The sequence below is a fragment of the Neovison vison genome, chromosome 12 (assembly GCF_020171115.1).
Source record: "Neovison vison isolate M4711 chromosome 12, ASM_NN_V1, whole genome shotgun sequence".
NCBI classification, from domain to species: Eukaryota; Metazoa; Chordata; class Mammalia; order Carnivora; family Mustelidae; genus Neogale; species Neogale vison.
This window is the reverse complement of record NC_058102.1, coordinates 16402477-16428324: the sequence shown is the minus strand read 5'-3', so window position 1 is coordinate 16428324 and position 25848 is coordinate 16402477. Positions and strand designations below refer to the sequence as shown.

The 25848-nt window shown below is 39.5% G+C and overlaps 1 pseudogene; it reads right to left on the bottom strand.

Annotated features, from left to right (window-relative positions):
• Nucleotides 1-21465: 21465 nt before the first annotated feature.
• Nucleotides 21466-22580, bottom strand: LOC122890860 (annotated as a pseudogene).
• Nucleotides 22581-25848: the final 3268 nt, after the last annotated feature.

The window sequence follows — 25848 nt, the reverse complement described above, 5'->3', positions numbered from 1 at the left end:
CATTTCTAGGATACATTCAACTTGGGTGTAATGTGTTATCTTTTTCTTGTGCATTGCTGGGTTCAATTTGAGAGTATTTGGTTAAGGATTTTACATCTGTAATCATGAAGAATATGGGTCTGTAACTTTTTCTTATGTAATATCTTTGTCAGGTTTTTCTTTAGAGTTATGCTGGTCTCATGAAACAACTTAAGAAGTAGGCATTCTTCCTCAATTTTATGAAAAAGTTTGTATAGTGGTTTTTTTCCCCCTTAAATGTTTGAGGTATTGCATCATTGAAACCATGGACTGGAGTTCCATTTGTTGGGAGCTCTCTGATAATGAGTTTAACTTCTTCAGTAGGTCTGTGACCCTGCAGGTTTTCTGTTTCTTCTAGTGTCAGTTCCCAGTCATATTTTCAAAGAAATTTGTCAAATTTTTTGGTGCAATGATGCTCATAAAATTCTATTATTATCATTTTTACATCTGTAAGGTCTGTAATGCTAATTCTTACCTTGCATTTTTGATATTAGCACTTGGTGTTCTCTTTCTTTCAAGTCAGTCTTGCTAGGAATTTATCAGTGTTTGAAAACCAAGAACTCAACTTTTGGCCATGTTAATTTTCTCTATTGTTTGTGTTTTTAAAAAATGGATTTAGGGGCGCCTGGGTGGCTGAGTGGGTTAAGCCTCTGCCTTTGGCTCAGGTCATGATCCCGGGGTCCTGGGATGGAATCCCGCATCGTGATCTCTCCTTGGCAGGGAGCCTGCTTCCCTTTTCTCTCTGCTTGCCTCTCTGCCTACTTGTGATCTCTGTAGACAAATAAAATCTTTTTAAAAAATGGATTTAAAAAATATTTATTCTTTCCTTTCTTCTATGTTTCTTCTTCTTCTTCTTCTTTTTCTTCTTCTTCTTCTTCTTCTTCTTCTTATTATTATTATTATTTATTTTACTCTTTAGTATCTTACATTGGAACATTGAGTCATTGATTTCTTTTTTTTTTCTCAATTTATTTATTTTCAGAAAAACATTATTCATTATTTTTTCACCACACCCAGTGCTCCATGTGAGTCGTTGATTTCTGACCTTTCATCCTGGGCTGAATTTTTCTCCCCTTTATGTATATGTTGGAGTCCTAGCCCCCAGCACTTCAGCATGGGACTGTATTTGGAGATGGGTGAGTAAGGTTAAAAGAGTAACTGGGGTGGGCTCTAATACAATATGACCAGCCTCCTTGTAAGAAGAGGAAATGAGGACATGGATGCAGAGGAAAGATCATGTGAAAGAAGAGATAAAATGCCATCGAGAAGATGAGAGAGATCCTAGAAGAAACCAAATCTGCCAACACTTTAATCTTGGACTTTCAGCCCCTAGAATCATGAGAAAATGAACTTCTGCTGTTTCAACCACCCAGTGTGTGGGCTTTGTTATAGTAATCCTAACAAATTAATACTCTTTGTGTGTGTGTGTGTGTGTGTGTGTGTGTGTGATACAAGCTTTTATATCTATAATCTTTTCTCTGGGCCACAGCTATCAAATTTGGATATGTTGTTTTTTCATTCAATTCAACATATTTTCTCACTTCCTACATCACATGTTTTGTTCTTTACTCATGGCTTATTTGGAAGTGTGTTAGTTAATTTCCAAGTATTTGGAATTTTTCTCTATATCTTATTGTTTTTGCTTTCCAATTTTATTTTATTATTGTTAGAAAACCTCCTCTGCATTATTTCAGTCATTTTACATGTATTTAGACCTGTTCATGGCCTCATCTGTGATGTTTCTTGCTGAACATACCCTATGCACTTAAAAAGCACATGCATTCTACTGTTGCTGGTGTTGTGTTCTATAAATTATCAATTAGGTTAAGGTGGCTGGTAGTGTTGTTCATATATTCCATGTCTTTGCCTATTTCTTATCTAGTTCTATCAGTTTCCAGAAAGGGTATGTTAAAATCTCTAACTCTGATTATGGAGTTGTGTATCCCTTTGCTCCTATCAATTTTTGCTTTGTGTAGTTTGAAACTCTGTTATGAGGCACACATACATTGGTGATTTTCATGTCATCCTGAAAAACTGAGCATTTCAATATCATCAAATGTTCCTCTTCAACTCTATCATCTCCTCCTTCTTGAGGTCATCTGTATCTAATAGTACTGCTGTTCCAGCCTTCTTATGCTTACTATTTGCATGGCAAGAATTTTGTGTCCCTCTACTTCATTCAGTCTGTGGCTTCATATTTAAGTTTATCTCATGTAGACCACATATGTCTGGGTCTTCCTTTTTAAATTTGTTCTAGCAGTCTCTGACTTTTAATTGGAGTCTTTAGTTTATTGATATTTAATTTAATTTTTGATATGATTGAATTTGATACTGCAATATTACTAGTTGTTTTCCATTTGTGTCTTTTGGTTTTTGTTCCTCTGTTCTTCTTTTCCTTCTTTCTATTGGATTAGCTGAATTTTTTTTAGAATAACATTTTATCTGTTGGCTGTTTAGCTGTATTCTTTGCATTTTTTCTTAGTGATTTCTGCAGGAATTACAACTGCATATCCCTAACTTTTAATAGTATAATTAGAATTAATATTGTTACATTTCATAACTTTCTCATCCTTCATGTTATACTCCTCATGTATTATATCTACATATGTTATGAATCCCACAGTACAATATTGTTTTTTGCTTTAAACAATTTTATGTCCTAAACAAATTAAGAGGAGAAAAATAGCCCTTTGTATTTACCCACATATTTACCCCTCTGATTCTATTCATTCTTCCCTGCAAATCATTTGGTGTCACTTCCTTTCAGCCTGAAGGACTTCTGTAACTATTGGTTTGTTTGTTTGTTTGTTTGTTTTTGCAGTTCAGGCTTCCTGGCAATGAATTTTCTTAAATCTAAAAATGTCTTTAGTCTGCCCTTATTGTTGAAGTCTATTTTTGGTATCTAAAGACATCTGGTTGAGAGTAGTTTTCTTTGAATACTTAAATGATTTTATTTCACTGCCTTTTGGCTTTTGATGAAAAGTTAGAGCTCAGGGGCGCCTGGGTGGCTCAGTGGGTTAGGCCGCTGCCTTCGGCTCAGGTCATGATCTCAGGGTCCTCGGATCGAGTCCCGCATCGGGCTCTCTGCTCAGCAGGGAGCCTGCTTCCTCCTCTCTCTCTCTGCCTGCCTCTCTGCCTACTTGTGATCTCTCTCTGTCAAATAAATAAATAAAATATTTTTTAAAAAAAAGTTAGAGCTCAGATAATTACAGTAATGTGCCATTTTTCTTTGGCTGCTTTCAAGGTTTTCTCTTTATATTTGGTCTCATCAGTCTTGCTATGATGTTCCTAGGCATGTTTCTTTGCATATATCTTGCTTGGTGTTCACTGAGATTCCTGACTCTGTATTTCAAGTCTTTCACAAATTTGGGAAATTTTTAGTCATTATCTCTTAAATCTTTTCTTCCCCCGCCTATTCTCTTGCTCCTCTTCTTTTCTGTCTTCACTGTATTCATGTAAGACCTTTTGACATTAGCCACCAGTGACATTCAAATGAAAACCGCATTAAGATACCATCATACACCAGTTAGAATGGCAAAAATTGACAAGGCAAGAAACTACAGATGTTGGAGAGGTTGTGGAGAAAGTGGAACCCTCTTACACTGTTAGTGGGAATTCAAGGTGGTACAGCCACTTTGGAAAACAATGTGGAGTTTCTCAAAATGTTAAAAATAGAGCTACCCTATGACCCAGCAATTGCACTACTGGGTATTTACCCCAATGATATAGATGTAGTGAAAAGAAGAGCCACATGCATTCCAATGTTCATAGCAGCAATGTCCACAATAGCCAAGCTGTGGAAATAGCTGAGATGCCCCTCAACAGATGAATGGTTAAAGAAGATGTAGTCCATATATAAAATAGAATATTACTCAGCCATCAGAAAGTATAAATACCCAACTTTTGCATCAACATAGAGGAAACTGGAGGAGATTATACTAAGTGAAATAAGTCAAGTAGAGAAAGTCAATTATCATATGGTTTCACTTATTTGTGGAACATAAGGCATAGCATGGAGGAGATTAAAAGAAGGAAGGGAGAAATGAAAAGGGGGCAATCAGAGGAGCAGTCTGTGGACTCTGGGAAACAAACTGAGGGTTTTAGAGGGGAGGGGCATTGGGGGATGGGCTAGTCCTGTGATGGGTAATAAGGAGGGCACATATTTAATGTAGCACTGAGTGTTATACGCAAACAATAAATCATGGAAATAATGATGTACTGTATGATGACTAACATAACATCATCATCATCATCATCATCATAAAAGGCCTTTCGATATTGTCTATAGAGTCCTAGGATTTTTTCCTCTCTTATTTTAAAAAAAAATCTTTTTTTTTGTTCTTTATATTGGAATTATTGCCATTGATCTATTTTTATATTCATTGTCCACTGCTGTCATATCCAGGGAATTTTTTTCAGGTATTTATTTTTCAGTTTTGGAATTTCCATTTGGTTATGTTATGTTTTCTGCTTCTGTACTGAGTTTACTATATTCTTATCCATTATAATACATTTTTCTTCACATTCTTAAATATAGTTATATAGCTACTTTAAAAGTTTTATCTGCTAATTCCAATATCTGGGTCATCTCAGGGTGGTCTTCATTGATTGCCTTTTCTTTTTTTTTTTAATTTTTATTTCTTTTTTTTTAAATTGATTTTCAGCGTAACAGTATTCATTGTTTTTGCACCACACCCAGTGCTCTAAAATATATGACATTTCCTGTTTCTTTGTATATTGATCAATTTTGGTTTGTATTGTGGACTCTGAATGCTATGTTGTAGAGAATTTGGGTCTGGGTGTATCCTTCCAAAAAGTGGATTTTATTGCTGTTGTTGTTTTACTGGTGGGCACCTAAATGGGCTGCACTCTAGGTGCAAACATTGGTTCCTCTATGTTGGGTGGAAGCTTTAATGTTAACTGAATCTGTTATTCTTTACTGATCTGCTTGCAGTATGCTTCATGTTTTCATGATTTAGGACTTAGCCAGAGATTTGGACATGGTTTATACATAGAAATTAGGACTCTGTCTTTCTGGCTTTCTCCTTCCTGGGATTATCCTCTGTACTTTTCAGTGTCTGGAATTGCCTTAAAGTCTGTTCTTTGGTTCTTCAACTCAGTAAGATTGGGTTTTCTACTGGAATTTAATGTAATTTAGTTTAAGTTTTCAAAGAAGGTTCCATGGAGCCCTGTGTGGGACTTGAACTCATGACTAGGAGATCAAGACCTTAGTAGAGATCAAGAGTCAGATGCTTAACTGACTGAGCCACCCAGGACTCCTCTACTAGAATTTTAGCCTGTTCCCAATGTCAGTTCTCCTGTCCTATGATATTTTTTTTTGATTTTAATTATTATGTATCACTTTCAAATATTTCTTTTTAAAATTTCCAGAGATTTTAGTTGTATTCGGTGAGAGTGTTAGTCCTAAAGGAGGTTCATGGTTAGACTTGAATTTGATTCTCAGAACTGCTGCTTATAAATATCTTACTTCAGACAGGTTGACTGATCTCAGAGACTCTCAGCATTCTCATCTATAAATCAGGATGATGATGATGATGATGATGATGATAATAAATCACATAAAATTAATCTGAGGATTAAGTGAGATAATGTAAAGTGCTTAGCAAAATGCCTGGCACAAAGCAAATGCTCAGTAAGTGGTAACTGTTATTAATAATTAGGCAGATAGATGCATAAAGCTATGGAGGAAGAATGATGAGTTGTATATGAGACTAAGAAATCTGGATTTTACTTGAAAGGCATGATAATCTACATAGTGATGAATTTTCCTACTTACTTTAGATCTCCATAATCAATTTCTTAAGAGCTAAGAACCTCTTCAACTTTATATGTGATGTTGTCCTTGGTGAGGTTTGCGTGGAGGTGACATTCTCTGGATATCATTTTATGCATTTCCTCCTTCTGACACAAGTGGTGCTACCTTTAAAATTTGTCTATGAAGCATGAGCAATGATTTTTCTTTGTCTTCAGGGATGCTTCATGTGTTGGCATACCTGTTATACTCGAGGGGTCTCAGGCTGAGTGGTTGAGAGATTTAGTGTGCATTGCACAGCATAGAGCTTCCAAAGGTTTGATTTACTAGATCCTTAGCCTGGAGGCCTAGTTGGTGCTTTCCATTGTAAACTTCATGCAGACTGAGGAAACTCAACATCTATGTCTGATTTCCCATCCATGAGAAACCAAGGAAGGCTGTCTGCATCCAGTGGGTCACCAAATTGTGACAGTTCTACTTTCCAAATATCACTCAAATCTTGCTCTTTGTCTCCATCTGGACATTGATATTACTCTAGCTCAAGTTCCCTTAGCTCTCCTCAGGACATCTTCAATTGCCTTTTCTCCCTTTCTCTAACACCTAATTTCTCCATCCTCCTGTCCTTTTTCTTTTCCCTCCATGTCACTGTTTTAACTGTCTCTAGGTATATAAATGTTTCTATTGCTCAAAACACATTTAACGTTGTCGATCATAAATTTACAAACTCAGAGCATTGTACTTAAGATCATTCATGATCTGACCAGTTAATTGTTCACTTACTAATCCACCACCACCACCATTGTTCATTTACTAACCCACGAATCCTACCAATATCGTAGGACAGGCAGAGTCTCTTCTCATATGGTATCTTCTTGTGTCATTTCTTCACTTTACCTAATAATAATAGTGATAATTAGTAATAATAATTTTTTGAATATTCAAGTGTCACTATAAAATTCACTGTCAAATTGATAATAGCTTGCAAGAACAAAAGAAGAACCATTACATTAAATAAATGAACATTTTAATTATAAAATATATTACAATTCCAGAAACATCAAGGTGTGAACAAGTTGCAGGTGTGAGCTTTGAAGACATACCCTAATGGTAATATTTATTATTAGCAAAAGGCTCAGGACTAATTTAGCTAAAGAATATTTTCTTGCTAAAATACCTCCAAGGAGTTCTCAACCATGTAGTTCTTCCCCTCTGTACACTTTCTAGGTTGTTCTTTTGTGATAGAATCAGGCTTCACAGAATCTGTGTTGCCCAAGCTTGTCGGGCCTGAGAAAAGAATAAGTGGTTTGTCTACTAACTGTGTAACATTGGCTGTGTTTTAAGGAAAAACTGCTCTTGAAATGGACCAAAAAGAAATCCAAAAGACAAAAAAAAGGAATAGTCCCCAAATTTATATTCTATATTGCTGGCAGCTGAGAATTAATTATTTTTGTTTCCTGGAAAGGATATAGGGAGTGAAAGTGAGGGGATTTTCTCTTTTTGCCCCCAAACATAATCTTCTCTTTTTTGAGATATTACTAATGAGCTTATTACATCAAGGTAAATTAAATACTTGGGTCCCAAACCTTAGCTTTTTTTTTTTTTTTAACCATTTTTGTCCTTTTCATATTTTACCAGAATTTGAGCTGCAATTAAGCAGTCACAGATCTTGATTTGGTAAGGGAAAGAAAATTAAAATGGACAAAAAGAATTGAGGCTAATTGGCATTTCCAAATGATTTTCCCTTTGCAATTGGGGAAAGAAAATCTCATGAGGGAGAGTGGTGTTTGCTTTCTCCTTGCAGCCTTCTTTTTGTCTGTGCCCCTGAGACCCCTGACCAGGCCTCACCCCCAGTCTCTCCATTCTTGGGCTTTAAGTGAGGCAGGCTTTGTTGTGAGCGTCTATACACATTTAATGAGACTTCTGTTGTCTGTGTTCAGAGGATTCCAGACCCTCCACTACATTTCATTTGGAATTCATCCGACGTGGGCTGTTCTCCAAGCTTAATGGCTGAGAGGTCCTTTCCAAAGGGGAAGGAATTCAGGGATAGAATTTAATAAAGTTTAGTATGAAAGCTAATTCTTCATAAAACCCTAAAAAATTTTCCCTAAAGTCCAGACACCAGAACTGTCGTGTACCTCAGGATTTCATCTCTGCCCTCCTCTCCTGGGGCAATGAATCTGCATTTGTAAATAAGGAATAACTTCATGACAGTTTAATGGGTTTGGGAAAAATAATTGCCTTTCTCTCTCTCTTTCTTTCTTTCTTTCTTTTTTTTTTTGAAAGTGGCTCTTCCTATCGTGTCCTGTTATGGTGACCCATGATGGTGGGTTTACTAGAGATAAAATCCTTAAAGTGAGACTAAAATAAACACAAAGATAATCTTGTTCCATTTCTGGGCTTAAACTGTCTACCAAAGAGAAGCACGTTCATTATAAAAATGAACAGGATTCCTAGGGAAGCAGTCCGAGAGGCAGAGCTGTGGGAGCTGGGCAGGAGGCCCCGAAGAAGCAATTAACTGAGGGTTGTTGTTGATGTAGCCTCCTCTGGCCTTTGTGGTCTCCTCACTGGCCACTTATGCATTCCCACCCTAATGACACCTCCTTTTGTTTCAGCCAATTCATCCTCAGTGCTATCATTTTAAATTTGCCTTTGAGCATCAGTATCCACTCTTACGTCTTTGCTTTGCTGATCTCTACCCGCCTTCATGAATCGTCTCTCTGGAAAGTCTTTTAGTTGCTCTCTCTGTTCTCTCCTAACAGTTTGCTCAGGTGTTGTTTGGGCTTGTTGAAGCATTGATAGCATTTTTCGTCTGTTCACATTGAAAGACTTTCACCATAGACTCTGAGCCAACTGAGGTCAGGTATGAAGTGTGTTCATTCATTAATTCATTTGCCAGTACACTCATTGAATCACTGAATCACATGGATTGTGCCAGATATGAGGGAGAGCTCAGCAGACATGTCCTTTTTTTCAGTCCAGTGAGGGAGACAGGACACACAGCAAGCAAAAAATAAATGCTGTGAAGGAAGCTTGTTTGGGCGGTCAAGATAAAGAACTGGGAGGGCTACTATATTGTAAGTGGAGTCATAAGGAAGCTTCTTGGGGAGTTGTGAAATCTAAGTTAAGATCTGAAGAAAGAAGAGCTAGCTTTAGAGCAAATCATACTGGAGGATCAATGATTCATTAAATGAAAGAACTTAAAGGGAAGGTCCTTAAGTTTTATTGTGCTCAGTTAAAAATACTGTGAGAATGGAGTTCTTGAGAATTGCCTATGGTGTTGCTGGAAAGGCTGTTCAGCCTTTCTGATCTCTGATCTATTGGCAGTGTCTCCTTGGAGTGCAGTTTTGAAGACTGCGGTTGTATCCAAGCTCGTGGGGAAGAGTGCCAAGATCAATAAGACAGGTCTCCATGGGTGCAGAGACAATGGTGTCTAGAGTGCTAAACCCTTTCTATTCCTGTCAAATGGACTGACTGGCAGCAGGGACCATTTCTCATTTTTTCTAATCTTTCCTCTTTTCAATATTGATTCTTTTCCAAAGTTCAACTCATTTCTTCTTTATTCAATCAGCTTATTATAGTATCATACTTTAATTCCCCCAGCTATATATATAATATATGCATGTTCCCAAGTATATTACATACACATATGTGAATATATGCATGTGTCCATATATAAAAAACATATACATATGAATGTGTACATATGTGTATATGTCATGTGCACATTGCACATTCACATGTGTTCCTAACCAATTCCATCTCACCTCTTGTAAATATGAACATTCACTAGCACTGCCCCATTTGATACTCAGTTACTCCCTGTAGTTTTAGCTGGAGCAAATATTTTATCTTATCTATGTATAACTACTTCAAGCAGCCTAGTGAACCCTAAGGAAATAGGATTTAGTTTTAAAAGATCCGTATCTAAATCTTCGCTCTTCTACTTATTAGTAATAACTCCACCGAGCTTAAAATGTAAACTGTAGGTTTAAAAATGATAACAGATATCACATATGCCTCACAAAAATGTCAGAAGATCAAATGAAACAATGCATATGAGTACATTTGAAAAACATGCAGATATTTAGGAATAAAATATTCCATGAGTATGTTTCAATTACCCATTTTATTTGGTACTTCTTTGTACCTGGTACTCACATGTGAAAGATCTGAGGGATGGGACTCCTTTGATTTATCTTGCAAATCATGATGTATAAATTAGTATTTATTTACTTTTTTAAAATAATTTATTTTTTTAAATTTCTTTTCAGTGTTCTAGTATTCATTGTTTATGCACCCAGTGCTCCGTGCAATATGTGCCCTCCATAATACCCACCACCAGGCTCACCCAACCTCCCACTCCCCTCCCAAACCCTCAGTTTGTTTCTCAGAGTCCACAGTCTCTGATGGTTTGTCTCCTCCTCCAGTTTCCCCCCACTCACTTCTCTCCATCTCCCCATGTCCTCTGTGTTATTCCTTATGCTCCACAAATAAGCAAAACCATATGATAATTGACTCTTTCTGTTTGACTTATTTCACTTAGCATAATCTCTTCCAGTCCCATCCATACTGAAGAAGAAAAACAAAACTGGGGTCATCGCATTGCCTGATTTCAAGCTTTACTACAAATCTCTGGTCACCAAGACAGCATAGTACTGGTACAAAAACAGACACATAGACCAATGGAGCAGAGTAGAGAGCCCAGATATGGACCCTCAACTTTATGGTCAAATAATCCTCGACAAAGCAGGAAAAAATATACAGTGGAAAAAAGACAGTCTCTTCAATAAATTAGTATTTATTAAGTGTATTCTGCTATAAATAAAAATGACCCCATACATGTTTGTTTTTCCTCTTGGTAATGAAGAAATAAACTTTAACATGGTTTTAAAACTTTTTGATCTGCTGGTTTTCAAAGTAAAGGTCTATTAGACTACAGTTTCTCTCATGCTAGGTCCCTTTTACAGAATCTAATATTTTCATATAGAGAAGAGAGAGCTTATCTTATATTAAGGTTACTATTAATTTGATGCAAATTAAGCACTTTAAAGTCAGGTCTTGTTTCTAAGGGAAATAGACCAATGGAGAGAATGACCCAAACCTCCTAACTGGGAAACACCAGCTGTAGAGAAAGCACATCAACTAATATGAGAAATGCAATGTTGAGTTTTGCCAGCCTTGGTGTAGGGTAGAAACACAAGCAAGGAGTCAAAAGAGAAGTGGTTTTAAATTCTGACTCTTAAAACCCAGTGGCTGCATCATTTGGGAAGAGTATACATCTCTGAGCCTCACAGGGCAGACCCAGACTCTTTTCTATGCACTAAGGATGCAACAATGAAAATAGCAGAGAACATTCTGGGAAGCTTAGCACAATGAAATAGAATAAAAAATCAATGGAAATTGCCTCTGGGTCTATTATAGTCAAACAATAGAAAATATATAAAAGAAATCCTAAAATTAGCAAAAAAAAAAAAGGCACATTGCATAGGTGAGAAAACCTTTCATCTGACTATAGACAGTTCATCAGAAACCATGGATGCCAAAAGCCAGTGCAAGAACATCTTAAAGTGCTAAAAGAAAAAAAAATCTGTCAATCTTGAATTCTATATCCAGCAAATATATCCTTCAAAATAATGTAAGCAGAATAAAGACGTTTTGAGATAAAAATAAGTTAGGCCAAGTCATTGCCACCAGCCCTGCTTTACCAAGAAATTCAAAATGAAGTTATTTAGTGTGAAGGAAAAGGAGTCTCAGAAAGAAAAAAGAAATGGATACACAATTCTTGAGGAATGGGTGAAAAGTAACAGAAATGGTAACTATCTGAAATTCATTGTAGCCTAATAAAGTAGTTGTTCACACTCAGATTCACACACAAGGAAAACAGGGCAGGAAGTTTAAAGACTTAACCATAAGTCATAACTATAGAGAGAGCAAAGCTTGAGAGAACTTGAGAAGTTCTCATTTCTTTTTCCTTTGACTACAGCAACCTCCATCTCAAAAGTGGTTTGGAAGGAGAGTAAAAGATTTGGAAGGGAAGGCCCACCCTTGTCCTCTCTTCTCTTCCCTGCATGAAAATATTACATAGAGCTGTGGAGAACATGGCCTTGTGGAGAACAGAAGGCTGATAGATGCAGAATGGGAGTGGTAATTGCTGGAGAGCGACTTTTTCCCCTTTCATGGTTCCAAGAGATTGTGTTTAGTGGGCAGCAACTCCAGTGGGGCTGATTGCTGGGATGAATAACAGGGAAATAGTACTGCCTTTGTCATTGGTGAGCACAGTCACTGACCACAGTGAGCCTGCATGGATCTGCACAGAAGGGCAAGTGGGCTAGGGCAGCCTGCTCTAACAACACTCTGGAGAAACTACTTGTTTTGATCCAAGACTCTCATTGTCTAACTCATCACTCACTTTCAGGCAATGTAGGCCATCTGTCCTAGCCACATCTCCTTGCCATCATTTAGTGGACTGGATTCTACTAATTCTCTGTGCTTGAATATTACTATTTCCTCAACTTCAGTCTCTAACAGTAAGACTAAACCTTATTTATCCTTAGCCTAATTTCTATCCTCGTTTCCCTTACATTTACTCCACCCTCACTCAGATCTGACACTCAGGAATTCTTTCTGTTTGAATCCTTTTTGGTTTTCAAGGGCCAAATCCTGTCTCACTTCCTTCAGGCAGGCTTCCTTGACTTCCCTAGCCCCATAGCATCTAGGACTCACAATGTGTGATACCTTTCTAGAAAAATCCCTGCACCAATTCTGTCTTTTCTTCTTCTCTGCCTCCCTATTAGAATAGCTAACATGCATTAATGACCTATTACTTGCCAAGAACCACACTAAATTATTTCATACATTATTTAATCTTCATACCAAGCCCATATTGTCCTTTCCATTTCACAGATAAGGAAATCAAGGTTCACCGAGATTCAACCCCTCACCCAAGCATCCCAAGTTGTCTACAGAGCTTATTAGGTAGTACTCTTCTCTTATAATATTTTACCATATTTCAGATCCTTTGGGTGCAAGTAAAAGAGTCATTTCCAAGAAAAATTCACACATGCACTGACACATACATCTTCATTCACTTTTTTTTTCTCTCTCTACTGTCATCCCTTAAGGGCTTGGGTCCTGTCTCAGTGAGGTCTTGTGTCTTCTCATAACAATAACTTCAATAAATATGCCAATTGGCTGAGCAATGAAAGTTTGGTGTTCCCATGGTGATGGTGATTAAAAACAAATAAGTAGCTGGTCAACAGTTTGAGGTTATTTGCAAAAGTGAAATATACCTAATCAGGCGTAGAGATTGTGGCCAAAACTCTAGTCAAGAATGCAAGGTTCAGTGGAGTCTTGTACCCCGTGTTCATACTGCACACCCTCCCACACCCCCTTTTAGTTCTATTACAAAAATGGAGGCAAACCTCTAACTGCTTTAAAAGTCTGAGATGAGAAATGTGAACTGACTTTTCATGCAGTAGATGAGGCCAGGACAACCAAAACTAAAAGGAGGATTTTGCAAACATGAAGAAGTTTATTAGTCTGGGCAGAAAGTCAAAAATCACTAATTTTTCCTGCAGAGATGTTATGTGCCTCATTCTTGCCCTCTTGGGCTCTGAAGCACACTGAGAGCCATTAATTGAATTTTGCACGATGGAGATCATGGCTCCCCGTTCTTTCTACACTGGGCATGTTTCAGGGGTATCATAGCCTCATTGCCCCCAAAATGTAGCCACTGCCCTCCACTTGCCCTCTCCCCATCCAAAAATGTGTATGCATGGATGGCTGAGGAGTCGTGGCACCTTATACATGATCCATTCAGACTGTCAAGCATCTTTTGTTTGGAAGGAAAGGAGATGTGACAAACGTAAACACTGGAGGATGGGACCTGCTGCAGAGGACGGATGCCATGTCAAACCTGATAAAAGCTGATGATGCATTCCTTTGCTGTTAATCAGCTGGCTGCTCTCGCCTTCCAGCTCCTCTCAGCCCTGTTTTGCTCTACTGTGATATTTTCTTTCATTTGGACCCTGTAGGCATGCTCTGGAAGCAAGGTTCTGATTAGTCTAAAACTGCCTACCTTATGTTTTTATTTTCACCCATGTTTCTAGTTTGAGGCCAGGCCACAAGATATAGATCAAATTAGATGAGGGCCTCGTGTTTCCTAGGACACGAGGCAAAGAGGATTCCTTTCTGTCACCCAGAGTGGAAGGACCATCTGGTTCAAATGCTGATGGAGGCCATGCCTTCCATTATTGAGGTCCTGGTTTCTTAACATTTCCTGAGGCAGAGGTATATGTTGGAAAGCCTGGGGAACTGTCAAAGGAAAGGAGTAGCTCCCGCCAAGTTGTGAAAATCAAATCAGCATCTTACTCCAACTCCATCCCTAAAACATGACTAAATTGACTCCTGGCATGTGGAAAGTTGCACTAAAGTTGGACATGGCTGGCTGGGGATGGTGCCTCTTCGAGTGGCTGTCCAGGTGTGGGTTATCAGTTGCTAGGTCTGGCCCTGTTAGTACATCTGATGTCTTCTCCATTTGTACAGCTCTTGCCTCAGATAAGCTACAGTGTAAAGTAGGGATTAAGAGAACAGGTGTTGGAGTCAAACAGATTTTGACTCAAGATCCAGATGTGTCTTTTCACTCTTAGTTGACCAAGATTGCGCTTGGTTGCAAGCAAGAGAAAAGTTGACCCATGAATAACTGGGCAGTTGTTCATCCTATACAACCAGAAGTCCAGGGGGAGGCAGGCCAGGTCCGTCACAGTGGCTCAGGGATTCCACTGTGGACCAGCTCCTTTCAGCTTCCTACCCTGTATCCTTAGGGGGTTGTTGTGTGACAAAAATAAAACCCCAATGATCTCCATGGAATGTGGTTTATTTTCAGGAAAAGATACAAAGATGGTGAGATAAATAAGCAAAATCCCTCAGTGTATCTCAGCATTCCCAGGAGAGATGCTGCTCTCTGTTTCAGCTAGAACTTCCCTAAGTGTGTTCCAAAGCAGAGGCTGCATAGGGCAAAGACCTCCAGAATCCTCTCCTGGGCCTTGTCAACTAGCAAGGCCATATGCATGTTTGATGTCTTTTGTCCTCTTGTTATGCTCACTTATTTAAGAATGACTCAACTCTGAGCCAAATTTCTAGACTTGACTTTACAACATTTTTACTACTGCATAGCCATGAGTCTAAGCCGATGTGGTGATAGATGGGGACCAGAAGGAGGGTAGTGGTGGTGGGCTTAGAGAAGAAAGAATATGTAAATGAGATACTCTTTGGCTAGAGATTGATTGGATGTGGAGTGTTCCAAGTTTACTCTGGGTTTTTTAGTTGGAGGAGCTGGGAGTATGGTAAGGCTATGAATAGGAATGAGAAAGTCAATAGGAGGAATCTGTTCAGGATGGAAATGAGGAAGTTCAATCTGGGACACACAGAGGTTTTGGGGTTATACAAAAGCATATCTAGGGGGAGATATTCAAGCCACAGATGGAGATCCAGGCCTGGAGTTCAAAAGCTACTTTGGTAGAATTAAAATGCAGGAACTATTTAATAATATTAATGAGAGAAGATAGATATTTTTAAGCTTTGGACTGAAATGGTGGGGTACTTTCCCATTAGTTATGGGCATCCATCCTGTGACAGAATCCACAAGCTGAATAAAATGAAGTCTGCAATTATCTGGTGAATATGATCTTTGTGGAGAGCCTATTGAGGGGAAAAATACAAACCTCTGATTCCCTGTAACTGCAGGAAAAGTGGGGAAGGGTGGGTATTTCTGAGTTCATAGGAATACATAATTACTTGTGTTATGTAAGTTTCATAGGCTTTTTCACACATCAATTCATTTGAGGTTCACAAGAACTCTATAAAGAAAGCAAGGGAGAGCTTTTCTTCATTGATAAGCGAAGGAAGAGAGATGCAAGCAAAGCCCATGGTGTGTCCAGACTCAAATGGCTGAGCCCACACTAGATACCAGAGCCTGCACCAATTGGCCTAGTGCAATTTCCACTGGGCCTGATAGCTCCTCGCTCTTGGAAGGTGCCTAAATATAACTACTTCAGAACACTTTACAATACTATCTCCACTGGTGGCTTTGTAGTAAATTAGGTAAATGATCCTTAAAGTTCAATTCATTTGGGGGACTTGTAATATTTGACCCTCACCCTAAAAAATTCACTTCACTATGTGTACTAGCCAGTGCTCTTCAGAGAAACAGAACCAATGTGTTATATATCTTCTATCTATCTACCTATCTATCTATTGTCTGTCTACCTGTATATCTATCAGTTATCTATCTATCATCTAGAGAGAGAGATTTATTGGAAGACACAGACATAGATATTATGAGGAATCAGCTCACATGATTATGGAGACCAAGAAGCTCCATCACCATCTATAACCTGGTGAACTAGGACACCTGGTATGTTTCAGTCTGAGTGTAACAGCCCGAGAACCAAGAGAGCCAATGGTGTAAGTTTTGGTCTGAGTCTTAGAGGAAATTGATGTCCCAGTTCAGAGAGATGCTCCAGTCAGACAGCAAAAGAGAATTCCCCCTTTCTTCTGCCTCTTTGTTCTATTCAGTTCCTCAGTGGATTGGATGATGCCAACACACACTGAGGAGGGCAAACTGCTTTACTCAGTCCACTGATTCAAATGTTAATCTCTTCCAGAAACACCCTCACAGATACACTCAGACATAATTCTTAACCAAATACATGGGCATCCCATGGCTCAGTCAAGTTGCTGGATAATTTTCACCATCACCGTATGTCTGCATTTTTGCAAACATCTCAAATGAGTCTGATATGGATGGTTCACCCTCCATATTTTTAGAATCGCTGAAGCAGGGAGACTAGAGGCAGGGGAAGGATGTCTTAGTCCCATTCCTTCCCCACCACTCTCCCATTCTCTAGATAATGGGGGGTTGCTTATCTGATTAGCCAGATTCTAAATATAGACCAGGATATATTTACTAATGGACGTGATCATTACATTTTAAAATGTCAAGTAGTTGCACTTCTTATCCTATTTTCTACTTTTTGCAGCTGCGTTGATGAGACATCACTAAGCTAAGCCAAGATCCCTCAGTGTCTAACTACTTTATTGTCTTTGGCTTTATTTGCATGCTTTCTTAAATGCTGTCATGAAAGCTGGTCCCCTGGATGGTATGGCCCAACCAGAAGGTGATAACACCCAAGAGTTGTAGTTGGGAGGTAGGGTCTTTGTAGGCTATTAGACTAATTTGCAAGCTTCCTCTAGTCTTAACCAGAGCACCACATTGTATATACGAGGTATTAGTCCCAATAAATATTTTTTTTTACCTTGTATACATTTGGTTTTGTTTTCAATGTGTATAGCATCTTCAGGGTTAAGAGCTAACATTTACTGAGTGTATACTATGTGCCAAACAGTGAGTATTTTGCATAAAGAAACTCATTTTGTTTTCATTATGACCCTGTGAGAAGGTACTATTTTTATTCCTTTTTTTTTTCCAGATGAAAAAATTGTCCAAGGTTTTCTTATGGTAAGTGAGTAAGATTTGAACCTAGGGCACCTGCTTTTAACTGCACATACCTTGTCATTCCCTCTCTCCTCTTACCTAGTGTACTTTATCATCTTACGGAACTGCCTGGGGCAGGGGATGGGTAATAAGGTAGAATAAGGTAATAGGGTAGATGGGTAAGAAGGGGATGGGTAATAAGGTAGGATGTTGGTAATAAGAAGATGGATAAGAAGGGGATAGGTAATAAGGTAACAACGTAGAATGTTGGAATCCTTGGGTCCTCTGCACATAAACCATCTTAGTATCAACAAAACTCTGCCTTGAACCCCTGAGAGAGGCCAATTCAAAGTCAAAAAGAAAGAAGAATGCAAAGCCATTATTTGTGTGGTTAGAATGAAAACTGTATTTTGAGTTGCATTAACGAGACAGGGTTTTTTTTTTTTTTTTCCCCATAGCTGCCTGACTCTTCTGAATGGGCACTCAACTCTGGCCCCTCTTAGCTGCTGCTGAAATTTCTGTAACCTCAGTGGTTCTGGGATCAACAGATGATGAACCATCTTAGCAGCTCCACTTTCTCTGAGCCAGCAGACAAGTACAGGGCTGGTATTCCCTATCTCAGAACAAACTATTAATCAAAAAGAAAGACCACAACCATAAACCAACATGAATTGGGTACTATCGTCCCTGAATGACTTTGCCCTGCCAAAAGTGTTTTTGGCTTGATAACATTGGTCGACACTGGCCTTAGCCCAGCGGTTTTCAGTTTTTCTTTATGGAGTCAAATAGACTAAACTCAGCACTTTCTCAGTCTCTCAAATAAGTGCATTGACATCATTTGGAAATTATAAGAATCCACATATCAGGCCAAATTCCACCCTGGGTTCAACATCCGCTCTCCTCCACCCCCGAGATCAACCCCCAAGAGTATGGTTAAGTGAGGGTAGAACTTGGCCGGAAGCTTGTTATTTCTGCAGTTTTAATTACACATACCTCATCCATTTGACCAAATTAGGAGCGAAGGTTCACAGAGGGAACCTTCGCCTATTGGCTTGTTACAATGTCTGGTTCTTCAACTACCTAACTTGGGAATTCCAGGAAAATAGTCAAGAATTGACATTTTACATTTTTTAGGGCTGGGAAGAACTTGGCTCATTAGTATCTAATCTAAACCCCATGGTTTTGTAGACCAAAAAAAACAAAAACAAAAACAAAAACAAAAAGCTCCTGAGATTTAGAAAGAAGCGCTCAAGGTCATATGAAAGGTATGGTGAGCCAGGTCAAAAAAGCCAGGAATCCGTCTCTCTTATTTAGGGTGCTTTCCACACACCCAGCTAGAAAAGGGTGATTTATCACATAAGTTTGCTCCTGCTGTATGCAGTAGTGGGAAGGACCTAGATTTTAGAGCCAGGGAAAAGTAGGAGTAAATCCAAGATCATATGTGCCTAGTTTTTTAACTTCTCTGGGTTTTGGTTTTCCTACTTATCAAATGGAGAAGACTGATACATGCTTCCTAAGGATTTTGTGACAATGAACTGAAATGACATCCCCCAAGCAATGAAGACACAGTAGCTTTTTGGTCTCCTCCTTGGGTCTCCTGGGTTATGAATGACAGACACTCAAACTGGCTTGAGCATAAACAGGAATTTGTTAGGCTACTGTATGATTTTGAGTAGATTTTGGCTCAGGAGAAGCTGGTTTATAGGCCTACATGTTATCATTAGAAATGACAGTTTTCTTCTGTGGTCCTCTTAGGCCAGCTCCGTGTTGGTGTGACAAAATTGGCTATCAGCAGCTCCAGGCTTCTATCTAACAAAGTTTCAGTCCAGAAAAAAAAAAAAAAAACAAAAAAACTTCTCTTTCCCAACATTTTTTTTTTACACTGGAGTTCCCAGAATTAAGTCACACTTAATACAGATGTAACAAATCAGGTACAAAACCACTCACTGTGCCATACAGCTGGGTGATAGATCAGAAGGTCAGGAGGTCAGGAGGAGGTCCTATGCTTGCTTCTGGTGCTTGAAGGTAATGGTGAGAGAGGATGGGGTGAACCTCCAGGATCAGATTGAGAGTGGGGCAGGACTGTTTCTCTGTAAGACAATCCAGATTCCCTTGGCAGGATAAAAGTGAGTGGACACCAGAGAAGCAAGAACAAGTTTCACTTCCCTTCTTTTTCCTTATTCTAGGTTTGTCAACACTCAGGAGGATGTTTGTTCTCTCAAAACTGTGATATAGTTTATCTATGCAAGAAGGAAATAGGTAGTATTAAAGCTGGTGCCTCTTGGGCTGAGTAATTAGACTTTTATGGTTAAAAACAAAGATTTGGTCAGAGGAAGTTATTCGTTTCTGCTAACTATGCTTTATCTTTCTTTATAAAATCAAAACAGCAAATTATATGAAAATAGACAAATAATGCTTACAAATAGGGATACCAAGTGCCACCCACCATGAAATGTGAGTCCTCACACTCTAGCACTATGTCCTATTTAGATGTAATATTGCTTATTAAGACAAAAAATTATTTATGAGACATTTAAAGTGTGCTAGGCACTGTGCTCGACTTAATTGCTGACGGCAGAACAAGTTCATTAAAAATAGTTTTGAAAGTAATATACTTTGAGATTCATCAAATGAAAAATTGTTTATTGCGGCCCAGCCATGTGTTGACCATCTTTCTAGGCAGGGCAGGAAGTGAAAAACTAAAAGCCTGAAGAGCATGGTAATTAAGTACACAGGCTTTGAAGAGAGAAGTCTATGTGTTCAAAACTTGGCTTCATCCCAAATCCACTGCATGACCTTGAGGAGGCTACCACTGAACTCAAGTTCTATAAAATGAGCCCAAGAATCACATTTATTTTCCAGGGTAATTGTGAGCATTAAGAGTCATAATGTATTTCAGGTTATTTGGCACACATCACATGGTAGGTTACAAAATGGTCGACTATGTAGAAATTTTTGCATTGATTTGCTACCACCCACCTCCAAGCAACAATATGCACATGTGTGTGCCTGCATGCGTGTGCACACACACACACACACACACGCACAGAACCGCTGATGTAACAGAAGGTAGGGCTAAATATATGTATATATATATAAATATATGCATATATATGCATAAATGTGCATAAATATATACAAGCATATAAATATATATGCTGTGATCACACGGGGCCAGAACCTGAAACTATTTGTAACCTCCAGTTGTTCAGGTTATCTTGCTACCAGTGCATTGCCTGCAGCTGCCCCCATGGCACACATGTCCACACACATGTGAACTGTGAATTGATGATACATGAGAAACCAAGCAGACAAAACACTTGGGTCCCCATGTAGTGCATTGTTGTGATGCTCACACAGAAATTATTGTTTGCAATCAGGCCAATCCAACTGCTAATTGTGTGACTAAGAAAATGGGAAAGGCTTTGAAAAAGCAATGATAAGACTTTTGCCTGTGGTCACAGTGCACTAATGGGTACTGGATTTACCTTTCCTTGTTGAACAACTAAATACTGGACAAAAGTGTGAAACTGTCACAGTGCATGACACGGAGAAGCTGGCGACTCAGGGCAGTGATTCCTGAGAGAAGAGAAATCAATGCTTACCCCAGATTACTGCCAGGAGAAACATTCCAGAAGAGGAGGAGGAACTGAAACAGCCCAGGAGCCTCCTTGAGTTGAGGTTGGACCTCCCGGAGGCCAATACAGATAGAAGGCTGAACTGAAAACGGCATTGTTTGGATCAGCTCTTTCTTTTTCTTCTTTTTCTAGTTTTCTGGAGATGGTAACTTAGATATTTGATTTTCAGAACTTTCCTCTTTTCTCATACAGGTATGTGGTACTATAAATATTTTTCTAAGCACCGTTTTCTCTGGATCTCACAAATTTTGATAAGTTGTATTTTTATTTTGTTCAAAATATTTTTAAATTTTCTTGAGATTTCTTCTTTGACCTATGTGTTATTTATGTATTTATGTATGTATTTATTTTCCAGAGCACATTATATTTTGTTGTATGAATGTCAAGTGTTTTCCAATACTTATTTACTATATTTTATGTACTTCACAAAATAAGCATTATTTTATACTATACTGTAATTCATAACAGAAGGGATGCAAAAAATAGGGGCTTTCAATACACCCAGTATCATCCAATCCTTTCGATAAGAAATGTTCCTAGTGTTATGGGCGAACTTGACCTTCTTTGAAATATGTTGTCCACCATTTTTCTGTTTCAGTCACAGTAGCTATAAGTAGTTATTGAAGGATGTCCTCATCTAAATTCCCATCGATAAGAACCGATTGATTTTTTGTCTCAGCATCTTCTTTCCAGCTCACTGGTCTCCAGATTACAGAGCTCATGGACACCTTGGTTGATTGTTGGTTTTGGCATGTAGTCATTGCCCTTGTTTCTCATCTTCTTCTCCCACAGAAGATTCTGAATAAATACATTTACCATGTTTCCTGGTACTTAAATGCGACTGTGATAATGCCTTAATCAGGGCAAAGTTGTGTGGTTGGTAAGTGATAGAGTTTTTTCTGCAAGTGTATTCCAGAGAGACTATCAAAGGCATGAAGATCTAGTTCATTAGAGAGATCAGCTCACTTGATCTTTGTTGTTTTTTTTTTGTAATTTCCCTGTCCATTTATTGATCTAATAGTCATTCTTAGTTTGCTTAAATTCCCTTGTGAAACCCTGTCTCTTTTATTAATAATGATGATACCTGCCAAAGCAGCTTACCTAGAAGCCTCATGGATAAGGGTATCAGGTTTTTCTTCTGCTAAATGTTTTAATCCATATTTTGAATCCCTAAGAGTGAAGATCCCAGCAAGATAAATATCAATCCTTAATTCAGCATCAACCCAAAGCAGAGAAGCTACAGCACCAGTATCTGCTCATCTAATGGTATATCATCAAATTTTCCCTTCTCTGCATCAAATTCTCATTAACTCCAAGGCCATTGTCTTTTACTGAACAGCAGAGGCAACAGTTTAAAGTTCCAACCTTTCTTGGTAGAGCACTTTGGCTGACAGCTAAGGACTTCTCCACTGTACTTCCTTTCTCAAATTTGTTTGAAATAACTATTCCTCTTTCACCATGTTGCTCTTTCAAGATATCATTCAAAAGTATTATCTTCCTAGCACCGAAATACCTGGTGATAATTGTGGCTGGGATCTTAGCACTGGGGCCAGACTTTTCCTCCTTCTCTCTTTCCTTCATCTCTGTGGGGCATCTCAGCAGAGTCCTCCTCTGCCTGCTCCTCTTCCTCATCCACATCTCTGATAGCCTGTAACATCCCGGCCAGCTTCACAGCATGCCTCCCTTAGCTCAAGAGCTGGGACCCTCTATGTTATGTAGAAGCAAATTGTTTAATCTCCAAGTATTTGGGGATTTTTCCAGCTATATTTTTGTTACTGATTTCTAGTTTAATTCTACTGGGGCCTGAGAGCAGACATTGTATTATTTCTATTCCACTACCTTTGTGAAGATGGCCTGGAGTGTGGTCTATTTTGGTGAATATTCCATGTGAACCTGAGGGTTAACTGTGGGCACTATTGAGTTCAACTCTGTCTTTACTGATTTCTGCCTGCTGGATCTGTCCATTTCTGATAGAAGGATGTTAAAGGCTCCAACTAGAATAGTGGATTCTTCTATTTCTCTTTGCATTCATATCAATTTTTGCCTCAGGTTGTTAGGTGCATACACATCCAGGACTGTTATTTCTTAGAGAATTGGCCCCTTTGTCATTATATGATGCTCTTCTTTATCCTTGATAAAGTGAGAAAGGAGAGAACAATGGTTAGACAAGACTATCACTCTGTTAGGAGTTCCATCATGGAAAATCACAACCCTGCTTTCTTACCAAGAATCAACTCTCTGTTGCACTGATGGTACTTGTGTCCATGGCTGAGTACCTTTGGCTAAAGCACCATCTAGAAAGTGGTGGATCTCCTGTCAATGATTCAGTTACTCAGAAGACTCTATTTCAAGGAAAAAATTTATCGAGTGCTACAGCTGTTTCAGAAAAACCTTCAAAAAACACATTCTGGACTGCCTGAAGAAGATCCTGGCCAGGGCATTGCTTCAAGAAGATGGATGAAAGAAAGGGAACTAATCTAAGTTAAAGACCCTTTATGAATCAGGTACCATACCAGATGCTCTGATATATATTTTCACCCAATATTATAACAATATTTATTCACTGCTTACCATTTTCCAGTTATCTCTTTTAACCTTCAAAACACGCTGATGAATTGGATCAAGAAGTGTAGAATATTGGTTAAAACCAAGGACCAGACAGCCTGTATTTTGATTCTGGTTCTGCTTCTGGTGTGTTACCTTGGGTGAATTACTTATCTGATTCAGTGTCGTCATCTGTGAAATGAAGGCAGTAGGAGCTCCTCCTCCTAAGCTCCTCCTTCGCGGGGTGGCAGAGGCAAAGAGCTCTGTCATTGTAAGCTATCACTCCCATTACTAGCACTAGAGCAGGTTGGAAAACTAAAGCTTGAAGAGCCTGAGTCTGGGGTCACACAACCAGGAATTTGTCACCTTGGGTGTGGAGTGGTAAGCAGTGAAAGAAAATTTGAGTTGGATAAGCAGACACAGCAGGGAGTGCATTGCAGTGCAAGACAAGAAGATGGCGGAGGACAGCCTGCGGGGAGCTTAGATATTGTAAACAGTGCCTTGGAGATGGAGTTTTCTGCCAATGAGTTTTTTCCCAATTTGTTTTCCTACAGAGGCATCCCTACAGGTTGCTTTTTTACTGACAAACATGCAGGATGTGTTCTCCTGGGAAGATAAGTGGGGAAGCCCCCCTCCCCGCTTACTGGCTCCCCAAGTACACATGATGAGTCATGGACTATTTTGGTTCAGGTTTAGGAGGATAACCTGGTGAAATTCCAAGGCTGGCTGGTGCAAAGAGCTTTCTTTTTTGCTTTCCTTATGGAGTTAGTCTTTGTCAACAGGGTTTCCCAGACAGGAAGAGGAAATCGGGTTCCAGTAAAAACAAGTCACTTGAGGAGAGACAGGAAGGAAGTTGTGTGGCTGTTTGGTGCTACTTGCTTTGGTTCTGGGTCGTCTTTTAGTCCCTTCCTGGTGACTAAGGAATTTAACCAATACTTAGGAATAAAGCTGAGAAAGACCCTGTGGGCTTCTAGAACCTCACCTTTGATGATTTGGTGGGGGCATCCCATTGTGCCTAAAGCCTCTCATGCTTGCTATTCCTACCAGCTAAGGAATTTTAACACTTTATGATATCTGGGTTCTACATAATGTTTAATTTCTTCAAAGGCTTCTGTGGTTGTCGTCTCTAGGATTCACAACAATCTAGCTGTCGTGGGCAGGACTAGAGGGATTATTCCTATTTTGCAGATGAGAAAACAGTTCCTAGGAGAGCACATTTCCTGCCTGAGGTCACTTAGCTGGTGAGTGGTAGTGCTGAAGCTGAACTCAGAGCTTCATAAAGAGCCTGTTAAACTGTTTGCCCAGGGCGGTGGTGGGGGGCAAGTATTTGTGGGAGGGGGAGCTGGTGCAACTATGGGAAGTGAAGCTGGACTCTGAAGGGTGTGAACACAGGGACGCAGTTTTCTGCACCTTTGCAGCACCCTCCTGCCTAGCCCTGTGTCAGCCTGTCACAGCGGGTCTCAGACAATTGTTAAAAATGCATTAAAAGGAAACCACTGGAAGTTAGGATTGGCTCAGCGCTAGAGGAGGGCTGAGCAGGAGTCCTGGCTGGGGAGAGTCCAGGGGACTGACATGGGAGTCTGATGTACCCTACAGCCTTAATGAAAGACTGCCTGAAGCATACACTGGTGAACTGTCCTGTGCAAGAGCATATACTACGTCACTCTGCCTTGTTCTGGTCAGAAAAGAAGGGCCTGGGACCTGGAAGCAGAATGAGATGTCTTTCTCTGTCTCCATGTTGCCTTGATGTGTCATCAGACAGCAACCCTTCAACATACCTCTTTATCTTTCCTGCCTGCACCATCCACCCTTCCCTCCTGCCTGATACCACTGTACCAGGTACAGTCATTTTCCCCCCCAACAAGCTGAGACCCTTTGGATGCAGTTTAAGAAAGACAAATAGGCCCCCTTTATCCTTACTGATAACAGGGTAGGGAGGCAAGAAAACTTTGCAGTTAGGTAGCCTTGAAGTCTCCTACGTTGAGGACTTCTGTATGTACCCTGGGCCTTAGGGCAACTCCCTGTCCTGTCCCCTCTGCCGTGGCCCAAACCACAGGCCCAGGTGTGCAGTCATATTTGGCTCCTCAGAGAATATGCAAGGAAAACAGTCTGCTCCTGGGATGCTGAGAGAGGGCCCTGAAAGAGCTTATTAGGTGTGAAATCCCAGGCAGCAGTGCCCTGGGGCTGTCAAAGAGGGCACTTTGTTCTTCTTCCCCTCCACCTGGCTCAGGTGGATCGTCCTCTGCTCCTTCACATGGAGGTATGCCAGCTTCTTAGTTGCTTCTTGCGGCTCCCAGTTTTTCACTAAGAGACATCACTGCTGTTTCTGCAAGTGCAAATGGTTTGTTTCTGGAAAGACTCTTCCTAGTTTTGAATAGTTA